The sequence below is a fragment of the Pinus tabuliformis genome, chromosome 2_1, assembly GCF_031772625.1.
Source record: "Pinus tabuliformis cultivar Carrire ecotype Pingquan chromosome 2_1, CPIR1, whole genome shotgun sequence".
In the NCBI taxonomy this organism is placed as follows: Eukaryota; Viridiplantae; Streptophyta; class Pinopsida; order Pinales; family Pinaceae; genus Pinus; species Pinus tabuliformis.
The window spans coordinates 162565517-162580579 of NC_142299.1; positions in this window are offsets into that span (position 1 = coordinate 162565517).

Below are 15063 nucleotides of genomic sequence, written 5' to 3' on the forward strand. Positions count from 1 at the left end.
TCATGAGACTAGAAAATGAAAGGGTATTTAAGTATTTTACAATCATATATCACATTTTCCTTTACTATCAGTCTAACAAATTCCCATTCTCTGTGAATAAGCTTGATACCAGAGGTAATCCCAGATCAGTCATTTTCTAGACTTCCATCTTCCTGTTATGAAACCAACTCAAGAAAAGATAGATCAACGCCTTAGAATTCAGCCTCTTCGAGGGGGCAACCTCCTTTACATTACATAAATGAACAATTCTTTGATGATTCAAATGACAAAACCTCCTTTCTATATATAGGAGTCTAAGGAGTCACAATATAATCCAGCTGACCTAACAATAATAATATAAAGCCACAGAAATAACAATAGAGGGATTCCATGGGGCACAGAAATAACAACATGGGGGTAATAGGGGCACAACAATATAAATAAGGGGTATAACTACAATAGTAATGGGGTAATCACTAGTATTATAGGGACCCAACATGCCCCTCTCCTTCAAAAAAGTGTTGTCCTCAACGCTTGAGTAGTTCTGGATACTTTTGCATAAAATTCTCTTCCTCCCATGTGGAATATTCAGCGGATAAGTTCTTCCACTGGGTAAGATACTATGAAATTGATCGATTTCGTAGCTGTCGAGTTCTTGTTTTTGTGACTGCTTCCGGTTCCAATATAATTTTTCCTTCCTCGTCAAGTTCTGGCAATATTGTTTGAACTGGGAGCTTGTCGCCTATAACCTTCTTTAAACATGAAACATGGAAAACTGGGTGCAATCGAGAAGCTGCAGAGAGCTCCAATTTGTATGCCATAGTACCAATCTTTTGCAACACCTTGTACAGACCATAATACTTTGGTGATAATTTATTATCCTTCTTAGCTTACTTTAGGGACATTTTCTTGTATGGTTGTAGCCGTAGGAATACCCAATTACCTACATCAAAACTTCTTTCACTCCGATGTTGATATGCCTGTTGTTTCATTCTATTTTGTGCCAACACAAGGTTATCCTTTAAGCGTTGGAGGACTTGTTGTTGATGTTCGATGTGATGTTCCACTGCCTGAACCTTAGAATTTTCTCTTAAATATGATGTGATGGATGGTTGTTGATACCCATAAAGTGCCATAAATGGGGTCATTTTTGTTGTTGTATGGAAGGAAGTGTTATACCACCATTTAGCCAGAGGCAACCATTTGACCCATTGTGTCTGTTTATCAGATACAAAGCAACGAAGATATCCTTCCAAACATTTGTTTACTATCTCAGTTTTCCCATCAGATTGAGGATGATAAGATGAGCTATGAGCTAATTGAGTACCAAGACAAGAAAATAATTCAGTCCAAAAATTTCCAGTGAAAATGGGATCTCTGTCACTTACAATAATCTTTGGGTTTCCATGTAGCTTTTGAATTGTTTCCATAAATGCAGTAGAAACTGTACTGGCTTTAAATGGATGTGATAATGCACAAAAGTGTGCATACTTGGTAAGTCTGTCAACTACCACCATGATGACACTCTTTCCCTCAGACTTGGGTAAACCTGTGATAAAATCCATTGAAACCTCCTCCCAACGTTGGCTTGGAATGGATAAAGGTTGTAATAGACCCGGTGTCTTAATTGTTTCAACTTTATTTTGTTGGCAAACCAAACATTCCGCCACAAACTTTTGAATATCTGATTTAAGGCCATCCCAAAAAAATTCCTTCTTAACCCTGTGGTAAGTTTTTAAAAATCCTGAGTGCCCTCCTAAGGGAGAAGTGTGCAATTCCATAAGAATCTTTTGTTTTAGCTGGGAATTCTTACAGAGGTATAAGCGATCTTTGTACCATAACGAATCATTTTTCCAGCTAAATGTATCAGATGTACTGGAATCTTGTTGTAGCTTTCGAATAAGTGCCCACACTTCTTCGTCATTCTTCCATTCCTCCTTTGCTTCGTTTATCCAATCTGGTTGGATAATAGAAATGGCGCACAACAATGCTTCCACATCCTCATCCTTTCTTGAGAGTGCATCTGCCACCACATTTTGCTTCCCTTTTTTGTAGATGATTTCAAAGTCATAACCCAACATCTTTGTGACCCACTTTTGTTGCTCTTCAGAGGATAATCTTTGTTCTAAAAAGTATTTAAGGCTATCATGATCCGTTTTTACCTTGAAGTGTCTTCCCATTAGGTAGGGTCGCCATTTCTTAAGTGCATGGAGTATTGCCAACATTTCCTTCTCATAAATAGCTTTGCTTAAAAACTTTCCCTTGATTGGACGACTTTCAAAAGCAATGGGTCTTTCATCTTGCATTAGAACAGCACCAATTCCATTTCCTGAAGCATCACATTCCACAATAAAGGTTTTTGTGAAGTCCGGTGTAGCTAAGACCGGTGCTTGGCACATTGCCTCTTTAAGATGTTCAAAGGCCTTTGTTGCTTCCGGAGTCCATGAAAATGCATCTTTCTTCAATAATGTTGTTAGAGGTGCTGCTATTCTCCCATAATTCTTAACAAACTTGCGATAATACCCTGTCAACCCAAGAAATCCTCGCAGATGCTTTATGGATGTGGGGATTTTCCATTCCTTAATGGCTTTAATTTTGCTAGGGTCTACCTTAACTCCTTCATGAGATACAATATGACCCAAATATTCCACCTCCTGGACTCCAAAGAAACATTTGGATCTTTTTCATATAATTGTTTCTCCTCCAATAGTTGTAGCACCTTGTCAACATGTTCAACATGATCCTTCCAAGACTTGCTGTAGATTAGTATATCATCAAAAAATACTAACACAAATTTTCTAAGGAATGGTTTGAAAATTGAATTCATCAAACCTTGAAATGTTGAAGGTGCATTGGTAAGGCCAAAAGGCATGACCAAAAATTCATAATGACCCTCATGAGTTCTAAATGCCGTTTTCGGAATGTCTTCAATCGAACAAAGATCCAACTTGGTGAAGTAAATTGATCCATGCAATTCATCTAGTAATTCATCAATGACAGGAATGGGGAACTTATCTTTAATAGTGAGCTTGTTGAGCTCCCTATAATCCGGACACATGCACCATGATCCATCCTTCTTGTGCACCAATACTACTGGAGCAGAGAAAGAACTTTGACTTGGTTGAATTATACCAGCCTCTAGCATTTCTGCAACCATACGTTCAATTTCACTTTTTTGGACATAGGGATATCTGTACGGCCTGATGTTTGGAGGAACACTTCCTGGAATCAGATGAATAGCATGATCATGATCACGCATAGGTGGGAGACCTTTGGGAGTCTCAAATACCTTGGAATGATTGTCCAGGACTTTTTGGAGATCTGGAGAAATAGATGATTCCGATGTGGAAACATCTAGCGAACATAATTGTGCAATTACACCTCTTTGCTCCTTTTTTAGAAGCTTTGTCATACCATTAGAGCTGATTATCTTTCCTGGTTTCCCTGCAATACCCCTTAATTCAACTTCCTTTCCTTCAATAGAAAATTTGATGAAAAGTTCTTGAAAATTAAAAGCTATTGTACCCAAGGATTGTAGCCATTGGACTCCTAGTACAACATCAACACCTCCCATTGGAATGGAAAGCATTGGGCTAGTCAATACATATTCTCCCATGGATAGCTTGATATTATGGCACTTTCCAGAGCAATTTATTGTTCCTCCATTTGCAATCATCACTTGACACTCTGGTGCTGGATATAGGAAGCAATTCAATTCTTTTGCTACCCTACAATGAATAAAATTGTGGGTGCTTCCTGAATCAATCAACACTATTACCTTTTTCTTCTTGATTTTTCCTTCTATCTTGATGGTTTGAGGAGTGGTAATTCCTGCCAATGCATTACAAGATATGGTTGGATTTATTTGTTCTTCATCTAGGCTTTGTTCCTGGAGTATATCTTCTTCTTTTGACCTTTCTTGCTCCTTTTCTTCTTCCTCTTCACAATCTATGTAGAATAATTTCTTCTCAGCACACTTATGACCTTTAGTGTATTTGCTATCACAACTGTAACAAAGCCCTTTTGCTCTTTTTTCTTCCAATTGTTGTGGTGTCAACCTTATAGGTTGTGGAAGACTAGGGGCAACAACACTTCCGTCTTTATAGTTGTGAGTGGTATGCTTCTGGTTGCCATAATTTTGCTTTCCATTTTTCTTGCTAACCTGAATGCCTTCTCTAATGAATCAGGTTCCCAAAGGTGAACATCATGTTGGATATTATCCTTTAAAGACCCTATGAACACATCAATCCTATGCTCCTCTGGAATATCTTTTACCCTTATGTTCAATTTTTGGAACTCCTCAATGTGCTCCATTACTGAACCCTTTTGTTTGAGACTTATCAATTGGCTAAAAAAAGTGTTGCTTTTTGTATCTTCATAATGTGCTATCAATTCTTCCGTAAAAATTGCCCAAGTGATAAATTGTTTACGAGAGCAAAGCCATTGATACCATACAAACTGATTTGGTTCCAAATATAAAGTTGCCATACGTACCTTTTGTGTGTTTTGCACATTATTGAGATCAAAGAACTGCTCCATCTATAATATCTATGTGGCGGGATCCTTGCCATCAAACTTCTTCATATCAATTTTTGGAATATGGTGAGTCATCAATCCAACATTAGCGTCTATGGAATCATGATTAACATTTCTTTTGTTCTCATCATGAGTTTCCTTTAGTAACCTTTCACCCTTAGGGACTATTTCTTGTAGCAACTTATTCATATTTATCTTCAATTCGTCCATGTCTGTCTTCAAATCTATCTTCAAAACATCCATCTTAGCTTCCACGTCAATCATCTTAGCTTCTACACCTTTCTTTAAAAAGTCCATCTTAGCTTCTGTTGAGGGCCCCGAAATCGGGTCGACAACAAAGGGGACACCCACCCGGTCCGGAACCTGGTTGGCGGCTCCTTGCCCGTTTGGAGTAGCGGGTCCGACTGGGGGTAACGGGACCAGCTTCCCGATGCATGGGATGTGTGTGTGTGTAGAGTTTGATTATGTTGATTCTGGAAGCATTCTAAAACTAATTTAAATCTAACTTGCAGACTGACTTTAATCTATTGTAATCTAGTGAGAACAAACATATATAATCTACACTAACCCAGGATATATCTTTTCCATTATGAAATTTAGAAAGATTTCATATAATAACTGGTAATAAAGATTATTCAGCTATCATAAGAATATAAACGATTTAAGATGAACCATTCTGCATAAGAAGTTAAACAAAACAGTTGTGAACAGCATATCGCATAATTAAATCATTCATATGTCAAGCATAAATAAATAAGTCCACCGTACAGAAGTGCCAAATGATAACCCACATGCTCATACATTAACATATAAACAATATCAGCTGCATATCACTCTTAGAATATGAGCAGAAATTCGTCAAGAGATAAAAGTACCATTTATGACTGATTTTTTACTCACAGACTTCAAGCAATAACGACTTATCTCTACTTGTTCTAATATCTACTAAGAGTACAGAAGTGCAACATCAGTAGCAGACATTAAAATGCAAACATAAATAAATCTCGATCCTTCCATTCATCAAAACCTCCTCTGAGGGTGCAGAAGTGCATGTTCCGAGGACAAGTTTTTGACAAATTTCTGGACCCTTTTCCAATGCAATGAGAAGGGTTAAAATACTACTTCCTAATCCTAATAATAGTATTATTACAAAATTGAAGATACGGTTCTCAAATGACCGCCCTTTTTCTAATTTAGTCAAAAAGGAAAAAACAACATTCTAAATGAAATTACTTCTCAATTTGGTCTTTAAAGTTGCAGCTGTCAAGCATAGGCTTGAGAAGAGTAGGCTGGTTGATTTCTGCGCTTAGCTGGGCCGTGAAAACGACATCCATAAGAGCTGGCGCTACCTTCTCGGCTGCGTTCATGATGCATCTTACTGTCATGCATTGGCTATGCAGCTTAACTAAGTAAGTCCAGTAACTTTCCCAATTTAGCCTAGCCAATGCCTGGATTGTTTTCCCATTTGCCTGTGCTTTCTGCCTCCATTCTGTCTCCAGTTGCAACGTGCTTGGTAGGTACCCCGGGGTGGTCTCTGAAATCAAATTGGCCCTGTGTAAATTTTCATTTACACAGTCGATAAGAATGCTCGCTTGTGTCGCCGCTGTCTCTGCTGCTTGCTCCGCCTGTGTGATTTGTTCGTCCCATTTATTAAAGAGCAGCTCCTTATGATTTTCATTAATCTTGGGTGCCCCTGCTCTTTTCCATTCCTCGTCATTTTGCCAAGTCAGATATTCTGTTGGTCTGATCATAGTCGTTCCGCAATTCTACCACCTGGCTGGTGATCTTGTCGCTTAGTTCACAAAAATGCCTCCACTGTGATATTCTACGTACCATATCTTCCTGTTGCTGTGATAGTTGGTCGTTCAAGCCGATGAACTCTGAAATAAACTCTGCCAGCTTAGGTTCATCTTTATTCATTTCTTGCACCGTCTGCAGTTGTTTTTCTTTTTCTTCAAGACTTCTTTTGATAGCTCACCTGCATCTGGCGAAAGTCTTCTTGTAGTTTTTCGGGCTGTCTGGAAGCTTCAGTGTTCGCATTGGCTTGTTGCAACTGTTGTTGTAGCAGTTGTATTTGATTTTCATGTTCTTTTAGAAGTTGCTGAACTTCAGAGGCTTTGTCGATAGTTGCAGAAGCATATGCTCCTGCAATTTGAGATAGTTTCGTGAGGTTCTCGGTTGGATTATTATTTGGGTCTTTCCACAAGACGTCTAGATGTTCAGCATCTTGAGACAGTGCATTCTCAAGTTTTCTCTTCTTTCTTTGTCTCCTTACAACTGCTTTGTGCTGGGGACTGTAGAATACGTCCAGTGGAGGAATTTCTTCTACGTTGAGTAGAAGTTCTGAGGATGGAGCGATAGGAAGATGCTTCGTTCCTTCGGCACTACTGACTATGGTCGAGACGACCTCTTGCACCACCTGTGTATTGCTCACAGGTGTCTTCGGGACTTGACCTTCAAGATTAATTAATTCATTGAAGGTTTCCCATTCCTTATCCAACTCTGTTGTGACCGGAGGTGTTTCGATGACAGGAGGGGGAACCTCTCTTGGTGGTGAGGCGATAACTTGCTGCTGAGCCATCGTACTTGACTGAGCTGTGTCTTTGATTGTTTCTTCGTTCTCCTCTTTGTTGTGCACAGACTCTTTAGGATGTTCAGATATTTCTCTTGCGGCGCTGGACTTAGATCTGGAAGCGCTGGAGTTTTCACTGACGCTGATGCTTGGAGTCGGTTCTCTATTAGCTACTCGCAGTCCTTCTAGTGGAATACTAGCCAGCCTTCTTTCTCTATACAGCGTGAATTTTCGGAGGTCATCTGGGGACAACCTCGACTGAGCTTCTTGCAAAACTTCCTTGAGCGAGTTCTTATTCTGAAAGAGATCATCAAACAGATCTTTCTTCCCAGAGAACACTCTTATCTTGACGTTGGTTGTAAATTCCTGGGCCACATTATTTGGGTCGAATGGTCTTGATGAGAACTTAAATAATTGAAGACACGTCACATTCTCCACCTCGCCAAAAGCGTGTCCCACATCGAACAAAGAGAAGGCCCCACAAGTGACGGGAAATTGAGGCCAAATGGCCTTCTTTTTGTCCTTTAGGTCCTTGGTTAAGCCGCCTTCAGAACAAGTTTGATAAGCGATTTCCCGGGCCAACAGTTTATCCGGGATGTACAAGGGTAGGACATGTGGGGGTACAGTGCTTCCAAAAACTCGAATGTAGGTAAACCATTCTTCTCCAAACCATCTCGCGATGGGGATGATATCAATTTGTGCCTCGGGAGAGCACCTTGGGGGGTTCTTATCATATATCATTCTATGTATGGGCAATATGAGCCCGTGGCAAATCTGGTAAAAATGAGGGGCAAACTGGGAATCCCATAAGACTTTATGATAAACATGAATGGGCAATGGGCCTTGGGTAGTCCATTTCCAACCCATAGTAGGGAATTTTGATACAAGACAGACAGAGTCCATTATATAGGCAGACAGATAAAAAGGAGGATAGACCCTTTGGGAGAAGGATCTCTTAGAACGGTAGTGGAGAACCGCCGTGTATAGGGTGTCAGAAAGGATTTTGGCCCAATCCACTATCTCAGAACTAGTCACGGCATCAACTAATGCTAGCCATTCAGATGAAAACTTATTGATATCGGGCCTACCAAATAGCCTACAGAGCATGGCTGCAGCAAAACAATATGGAGAGGTAAGGGAACCAGTGCTATACATACCGTTCTTATCTTTTTTCAACGGCTCATCTCTTCTTGACCATTCTTTAGTGGTGTCTGATAGGTCCGGATTCTCTACTGTGAACTTCCTAACAAACTCTGCATTATAGGTTGCTTGTGGTTCAGGAAGATGATACATGAGCTTCAGGTCTTGAGCAGCAAACGATCCCACGAGCCCATGTCCCTGTACTTTGAATTGCCTATTTGTCAACTCCGCATCATCTAAAATCCACTTGATCATGTCTGTATACGGTAGAATCTTCGGCCTTGCCGCTATTCTATGGAGGAAAGAACACGCTAGGTCTTCCAGGGATGCCTCTGAAGGACGTGATGCACCCGCGACAGCAGTAGTTACCTTGACTATTCTAGGGTTCTCTTCTTCTAACAGCCTATACATGCCTTCCCATGTTGAGATACCTGCATCTCTATTGCATGCTGTATCTATGTACAGGGGCGCCATCTCCTTGGTCTTCTCTCTTGTTTCGGAGCTTTGAGCTTTGTTCTTCTTCCCCATTTCGCTTGGCATTTCTGTTTGATTTTGCCTTCGCACTTTGCTCCTGCAGGTTATGAGTGAAATGGAAAGACTGATCAGAAAGGTGATGGGAGAGTTTTAAATGCAAGAGATAAATCAGATACGCCACCTTACGTGAAGCAAATCCGCATTAAGGGACGCGTCTTTATTCCACTTAATAACTGACAACTGATTTATTACTATCATTAAAAGCGCATAATTCCAAGTCGGGTTATAGTAAGTGGCTTTTCTTTGGGTGGCGCACCCAAGGGATTCGTACTAAGGTGCTTTTATGATTTGCCAACGTACCCTTGTATGTCGCGCAATCGCAAACAGCAGCGATCGCAATATCGCAGATCGCCATATCGCAGATCGCAATAATTCAATGTTTGCCGAACTTCGCCTGCCTCATCTCTGCGATATGCGATCGCGCGATCGCAATATCGCAAATCGGCGGATTTGTAAGCTTTCCTTTATGGATACTAGTATGTTGCGATGTGATGTTGTTTATTAATACTAGGGCGGTGTGCATATTGGTCTTTAGAAGGGAAATGAAGGTGTTTCTTATCCTTTTTGATGCAACCTTAGAGATTTGCTTTCATGAACACAGTTTTAGGCTGAAGCCATTCAAGAAACCTTTTCTAAGCGTATGCTTGTAACTTCAAAAAGGAATCCTTGCTTTTCCTAAAAAAATAACTAAGGGTCCCCATTCATTCTAGTATCGTGGCCGATACTAGATTGAACAAGGGGGGGGTTGTTGCTGGCCACAACAATTGGCGATTCACTTGGGAGAACCAGTTATCTCTGCTCTTTTTCTATTGACGTTTTCAAACTTCTAAAAAAAAATTTCTCAGGAATTTTGAACTTTATTATAAAAAGATAAAAAACAAATGATACTTCAAAGCGTCAATGATGTTTTGTTTCAGCCCCATTCTATTTCAATTACTTGCATCCCCAGATTGTTTTCGAATTTAAATCAGTCATTACTTGGTCTTGTAAAACATAAAAATAAAGTGTTCTCTATGTATCAGCCCTTCTTAAGAATGCTCCTTTGTCGTAGGTAGAGCCACTGCTGCCAGCAGGCGTCCATAGCCTCGACAGGGTTACCTATTATCCAGGAATGATCCTTTATCCTGCTTCAGGTTATTTACAACTTTTTCAGAAGGAATCCCTTTCTTGATGCTTTTTCCTTCTTTTTTTTTTATTCTCTAAAGAACAATGTCTTGGTTTGGTGGCCAAATTATGACACAGTCATTCACTTGATTTACACTCTTGCTGAAGAAGCTGGCTCGTGATGAGACCCCTTGTCTTTTGATTGCAACAATCTTGAGTCATTGCCCTGTTTTGGTAGACAGTTTCGGAAAAGTCAGCAAGTTATAATATCTGTGATCATGATAAGTCGGCTCGTGATGAGACCTCTTATTCTTTGAGATATAGCAATCTTTTTAGGCCATTCCTCTGATTGTTGTGTTTTCCTTCAGCAGGGAGGAAGTCAAATTCTCTTTCCTTAAGAAAGTTTTGGACGACAATGATAGGGCTGCTTTTGGTAATGGCTGTTTTCACAGAGAATCTTTATTTTAATATTGATACCTTTCATTGTGCTGACCTAAAACAAATTCTTTACTGAGATAGCTTTCTTTTAATTTTTTGGAGTTGAAACTATCATCATTTCTGGGTTAAAGTTCTATCGATAATAAAGATCAAATTCTCAAAAGATTTGCTGTTCATAGGAGCCGAAGTTCAAAATCTTTAACAGAGACAAGGTGTCTTTAGTAAAAGTCAAATGCCATTTAGCCAGAACAAACATTATTTGAGAGAGAGGCAAACATTCTCTAGGGTCGTATAACTAACTTTGCCTATCAATTATTGAAAACAAAACTAATAACCTAGCTAAATTACTCCTACTCCTATTCTAACTATACACAGGAGATAACTAAGTAAAATGATATTTCCAATGAAACCAACGATTCATTATTATTCCTAGCCGTATGAATCTTCCAAGCATCAGTAAAAAGAACCGAATTTCTCTTGGATCGAAATTGTTGGCTAGGGAATAAGAACCTATAACCTCAATTGGAATTCTGTCTGATTTTCTTTTCTCATGAGAAGTTTTTTCCAACTGAGTACCTATCGGATCATAAAAATTAGGATGAATTTCTGTTGTAAATTGATGATCTTTCGATAGGAGGGATAACAAGTCAAATTGTGAAAAGATTTTTTCAGTTTCGATGGCTTGTAGCCCGTTGCTTGTTGACGTTGAGTTTTTAGCGATTTCGTTTGAAATGAAAGTTCTCATATATAAATCGCTAAAATATAATCTATCAAAAATTTGAAAATTTAAAAAGAAATCTGATTTTGTAGAAAATGAATGCAAGTGAGAAAGGAATGATTAGGTATTTATACAAATAGTGTTATCGCACAACTGGGAGTTACTTGCAACTTTTTGCTTTTCACAAGAACTGGCCAGGTTTTGTGAATCAGGAACTGAGTTATGATTGCGAACAGGGATGGAGCTTTCCTCTTGATATGAATCATAGATCGGAGTATTGTCTTGGATAGTAGAATTATTCAAATGAGTTTTTGCTTTGAGATGAGGGTCAGATGGAATAATTCCTGATCTAAGATGTTCCTTATTAACTGACCCTAGATGAGTTACTTGTGATAACTCAACATCATCAAAATTGTCAAAGCAACTATCACGAAAGACTTTACAGTTTTCCCTAGGTTCCTCTTTTTCATTACATGTTTTCAGACAAGGGAGGTCAGGCAGCTCTCGTTTGATATTAATCAAAGGTTGTGCTAAAGTGGTCTCTTTATTTTGAAAACCCAATGATGATTTGTTTGAATAATCCTCTGTGTCTGTTGAGATATGCCTGATATTATGAGGGGAAAAATCGTCATCACTAAAAACATCGGGGTAAAGAGAAAAATGCGAATCTGGAATAATGCATTTAAAAACATCAAATAAATTTTGTTCATCAGACTCACTATAAGCATCGGGCTTTAGATCATACCTTTTTGTGCCGATATTTTTTGAAAGAGAAACAGTTGGTGGATCTAACCTTGGCATCAGCATTTGTTGATTTGAAATGATATTGTCTGACTCTATGTCAAAGTGATCTTCTGGTTCCAAGGTATTTTCCCTTTCAGTACTTTCGCCTTTGTTTTCTGGTGTTAGAGCATGCAAGACTCCTAGGCTAAATTCTGTTTGGTCAAGTACAGGAGGTAGGAAATGCTCGTCACAATCTGAAGATTCTTCATCTGTGAGCTCATTCTCGAGGTCATATTGTAGACATTTAAGATGAAATCGCGTATTGAAATCCCTTACGGGTTCGTCTTGTTTCCGTAGATAGTCGATTTCATCATATACCTGATCGTATTCATAGCAATCAAATTCCAAGATGAAAGTCCTAACGAATTGGTCCCAGCTGTGAACTGATGCAACTGGGAGGTTTCTGCACCATTTTCTAGCTTCCGCTGTGAATGTAAGAGTAAAAATCCTGCATAAAACACCTTCATCAATTTTTTGAATATCAGGACTCAAAACTCTTTGAATGAATTGCAGGGCATGATGAAATGCAGAAGAATTATTCTTACCATTGAATTTTACCTGAGACAATAGTCTTACCACATCTGGTGGAGTGTTGGAAGAGGCAGGAACATGGATGCAACTCCAAATAGGGATTCTATGAGCAGCCATCCTTTTTCAAGATTTCTAATTTAAAAACATTCCAACAGACAATATGCTCAGGCCCTCCTTCTAGCGCCAAATATGTTGAGGGCCCCGAAATCGGGTCGACAACAAAGGGGATACCCACCCGGTCCGGAACCTGGTTGGCGGCTCCTTGCTCGTTTGGAGTAGCGGGTCCGACTGGGGGTAACGGGACCAGCTTCCCGATGCATGGGATGTGTGTGTGTAGAGTTTGATTATGTTGATTCTGAAAGCATTCTAAAACTAATTTAAATCTAACTTGCAGACTGACTTTAAGCTATTGTAATCTAATGAGAACAAACATATATAATCTACACTAACCCGGGATATATCTTTTCCATTATGCAATTTAGAAAGATTTCATATAATAACTGGTAATAAAGATTATTCAGCTATCATAAGAATATAAACCATTTAAGATGAACCATTCTGCATAAGAAGTTAAACAAAACAGTTGTGAACAGCATATCGCATAATTAAATCATTCATATGTCAAGCATAAATAAATAAGTCCACCGTACAGAAGTGCCAAATGATAACCCACATGCTCATACATTAACATATAAACAATATCAGCTGCATATCACTCTTAGAATATGAGCAGAAATTCATCAAGAGATAAAAGTACCATTTATGACTGATTTTTTACTCACAGACTTCAAGCAATAACGACTTATCTCTACTTGTTCTAATATCTACTAAGAGTACAAAAGTGAAACATCAGTAGCAGACATTAAAATGCAAACATAAATAAATCTCGATCCTTCCATTCATCAAAACCTCCTCTGATGGTGCAGAAGCGCATGTTCCGAGGACAAGTTTTTGACAAATTTCTGGACCCTTCTCCAATGCAATGAGAAGGGTTAAAATACTACTTCCTAATCCTAATAATAGTATTATTACAAAATTGAGGATACGGTTCTCAAATGACCGCCCTTTTTCTAATTTAGTCAAAAAGGAAAAAACAACATTCTAAATGAAATTACTTCTGAATTTGGTCTTTGAAGTTGCAGTTGTCAAGCATAGGCTTGAGAAGAGTAGGCTGGCTGATTTCTGCGCTTAGCTGGGCCGCGAAAACGGCATCCATAAGAGCTGGCGCTACCTTCTCGGCTGCGTTCATGATGCATCTTACTGTCATGCATTGGCTATGCGGCTTAACTAAGTAAGTCCAGTAACTTTCCCAATTTAGTCTAGCCAATGCCTGGATTGTTTTCCCGTTTGCCTGTGCTTTCTGCCTCCATTCTGTCTCCAGTTGCAACGTGCTTGGTAGGTACCCCAGGGTGGTCTCTGAAATCAAATTGGCCCTATGTAAATTTTCATTTACACAGTCGATAAGAATGCTCGCTTGTGTCGCTGCTGTCTCTGCTGCTTTCTCTGCTTGTGTGATTTGTTCGTCCCATTTATTAAAGAGCAGCTCCTTATGATTTTAATTAATCTTGGGTGCCCCTGCTCTTTTCCCTTCCTCGTCATTTTTCCAAGTCAGATATTTTGTTACTCTTCTGTTGGTCTGATCATAGTCGTTTCGCAATTCTACCACCTGGCTGGTGATCTTGTCGCTTAGTTCACAAAAATGCCTCCACTGTGATATTCTACGTACCATATCTTCCTGTTGCTGTGATAGTTGGTCGTTCAAGCCGATGGACTCTGAAATAAACTCTGCCAGCTTAGGTTCATCTTTATGCATTTCTTGCACCGTCTGCAGTTGTTTTTCTTTTTCTTCAAGACTTCTTTGATAGCTCACCTGCATCTGGCGAAAGTCTTCCTGTAGTTTTTCGAGCTGTCTGGAAGCTTCAGTGTTCGCATTGGCTTGTTGCAACTGTTGTTGTAGCAGTTGTATTTGATTTTCATGTTCTTTTAGAAGTTGCTGAACTTCAGAGGCTTTGTCGATAGTTGCAGAAGCATATGCTCCTGCAATTTGAGACAGTTTCGTGAGGTTCTCGGTTGGATTATTATTTGGGTCTTTCCACAAGACGTCTAGATGTTCAGCATCTTGAGACAGTGCATTCTCAAGTTTTCTCTTCTTTCTTTGTCTCCTTACAACTGCTTTGTGCTGGGGACTGTAGAATACGTCCAGTGGAGGAATTTCTTCTACGTTGAGTAGAAGTTCTGAGGATGGAGCGATAGGAAGATGCTCCGTTCCTGCGGCACTACTGACTATGGTCGAGACGACCTCTTGCACCACCTGTGTATTGCTCACAGGTGTCTTCGGGACTTGACCTTCAAGATTAATTAATTCATTGAAGGATTCCCATTCCTTATCCAACTCTGTTGTGACCGGAGGTGTTTCGACGACAGGAGGGGGAACCTCTCTTGGTGGTGAGGCGATAACTTGCTGCTGAGCCATCGTACTTGACTGAGCTGTGTCTTTGATTATTTCTTCGTTCTCCTCTTTGTTGTGCACAGACTCTTTAGGATGTTCAGATATTTCTCTTGCGGCGCTGGACTTAGATCTGGAAGCACTGGAGTTTTCACTGAGCCTGATGCTTGGAGTCGGTTCTCTAGTAGCTACTCGCAATCCTTCTAGTGGAATACTAGCCAGCCTCCTTTCTCTATACAGCGTGAATTTTCGGAGGTCGTCTGGGGACAACCTCGACTGAGA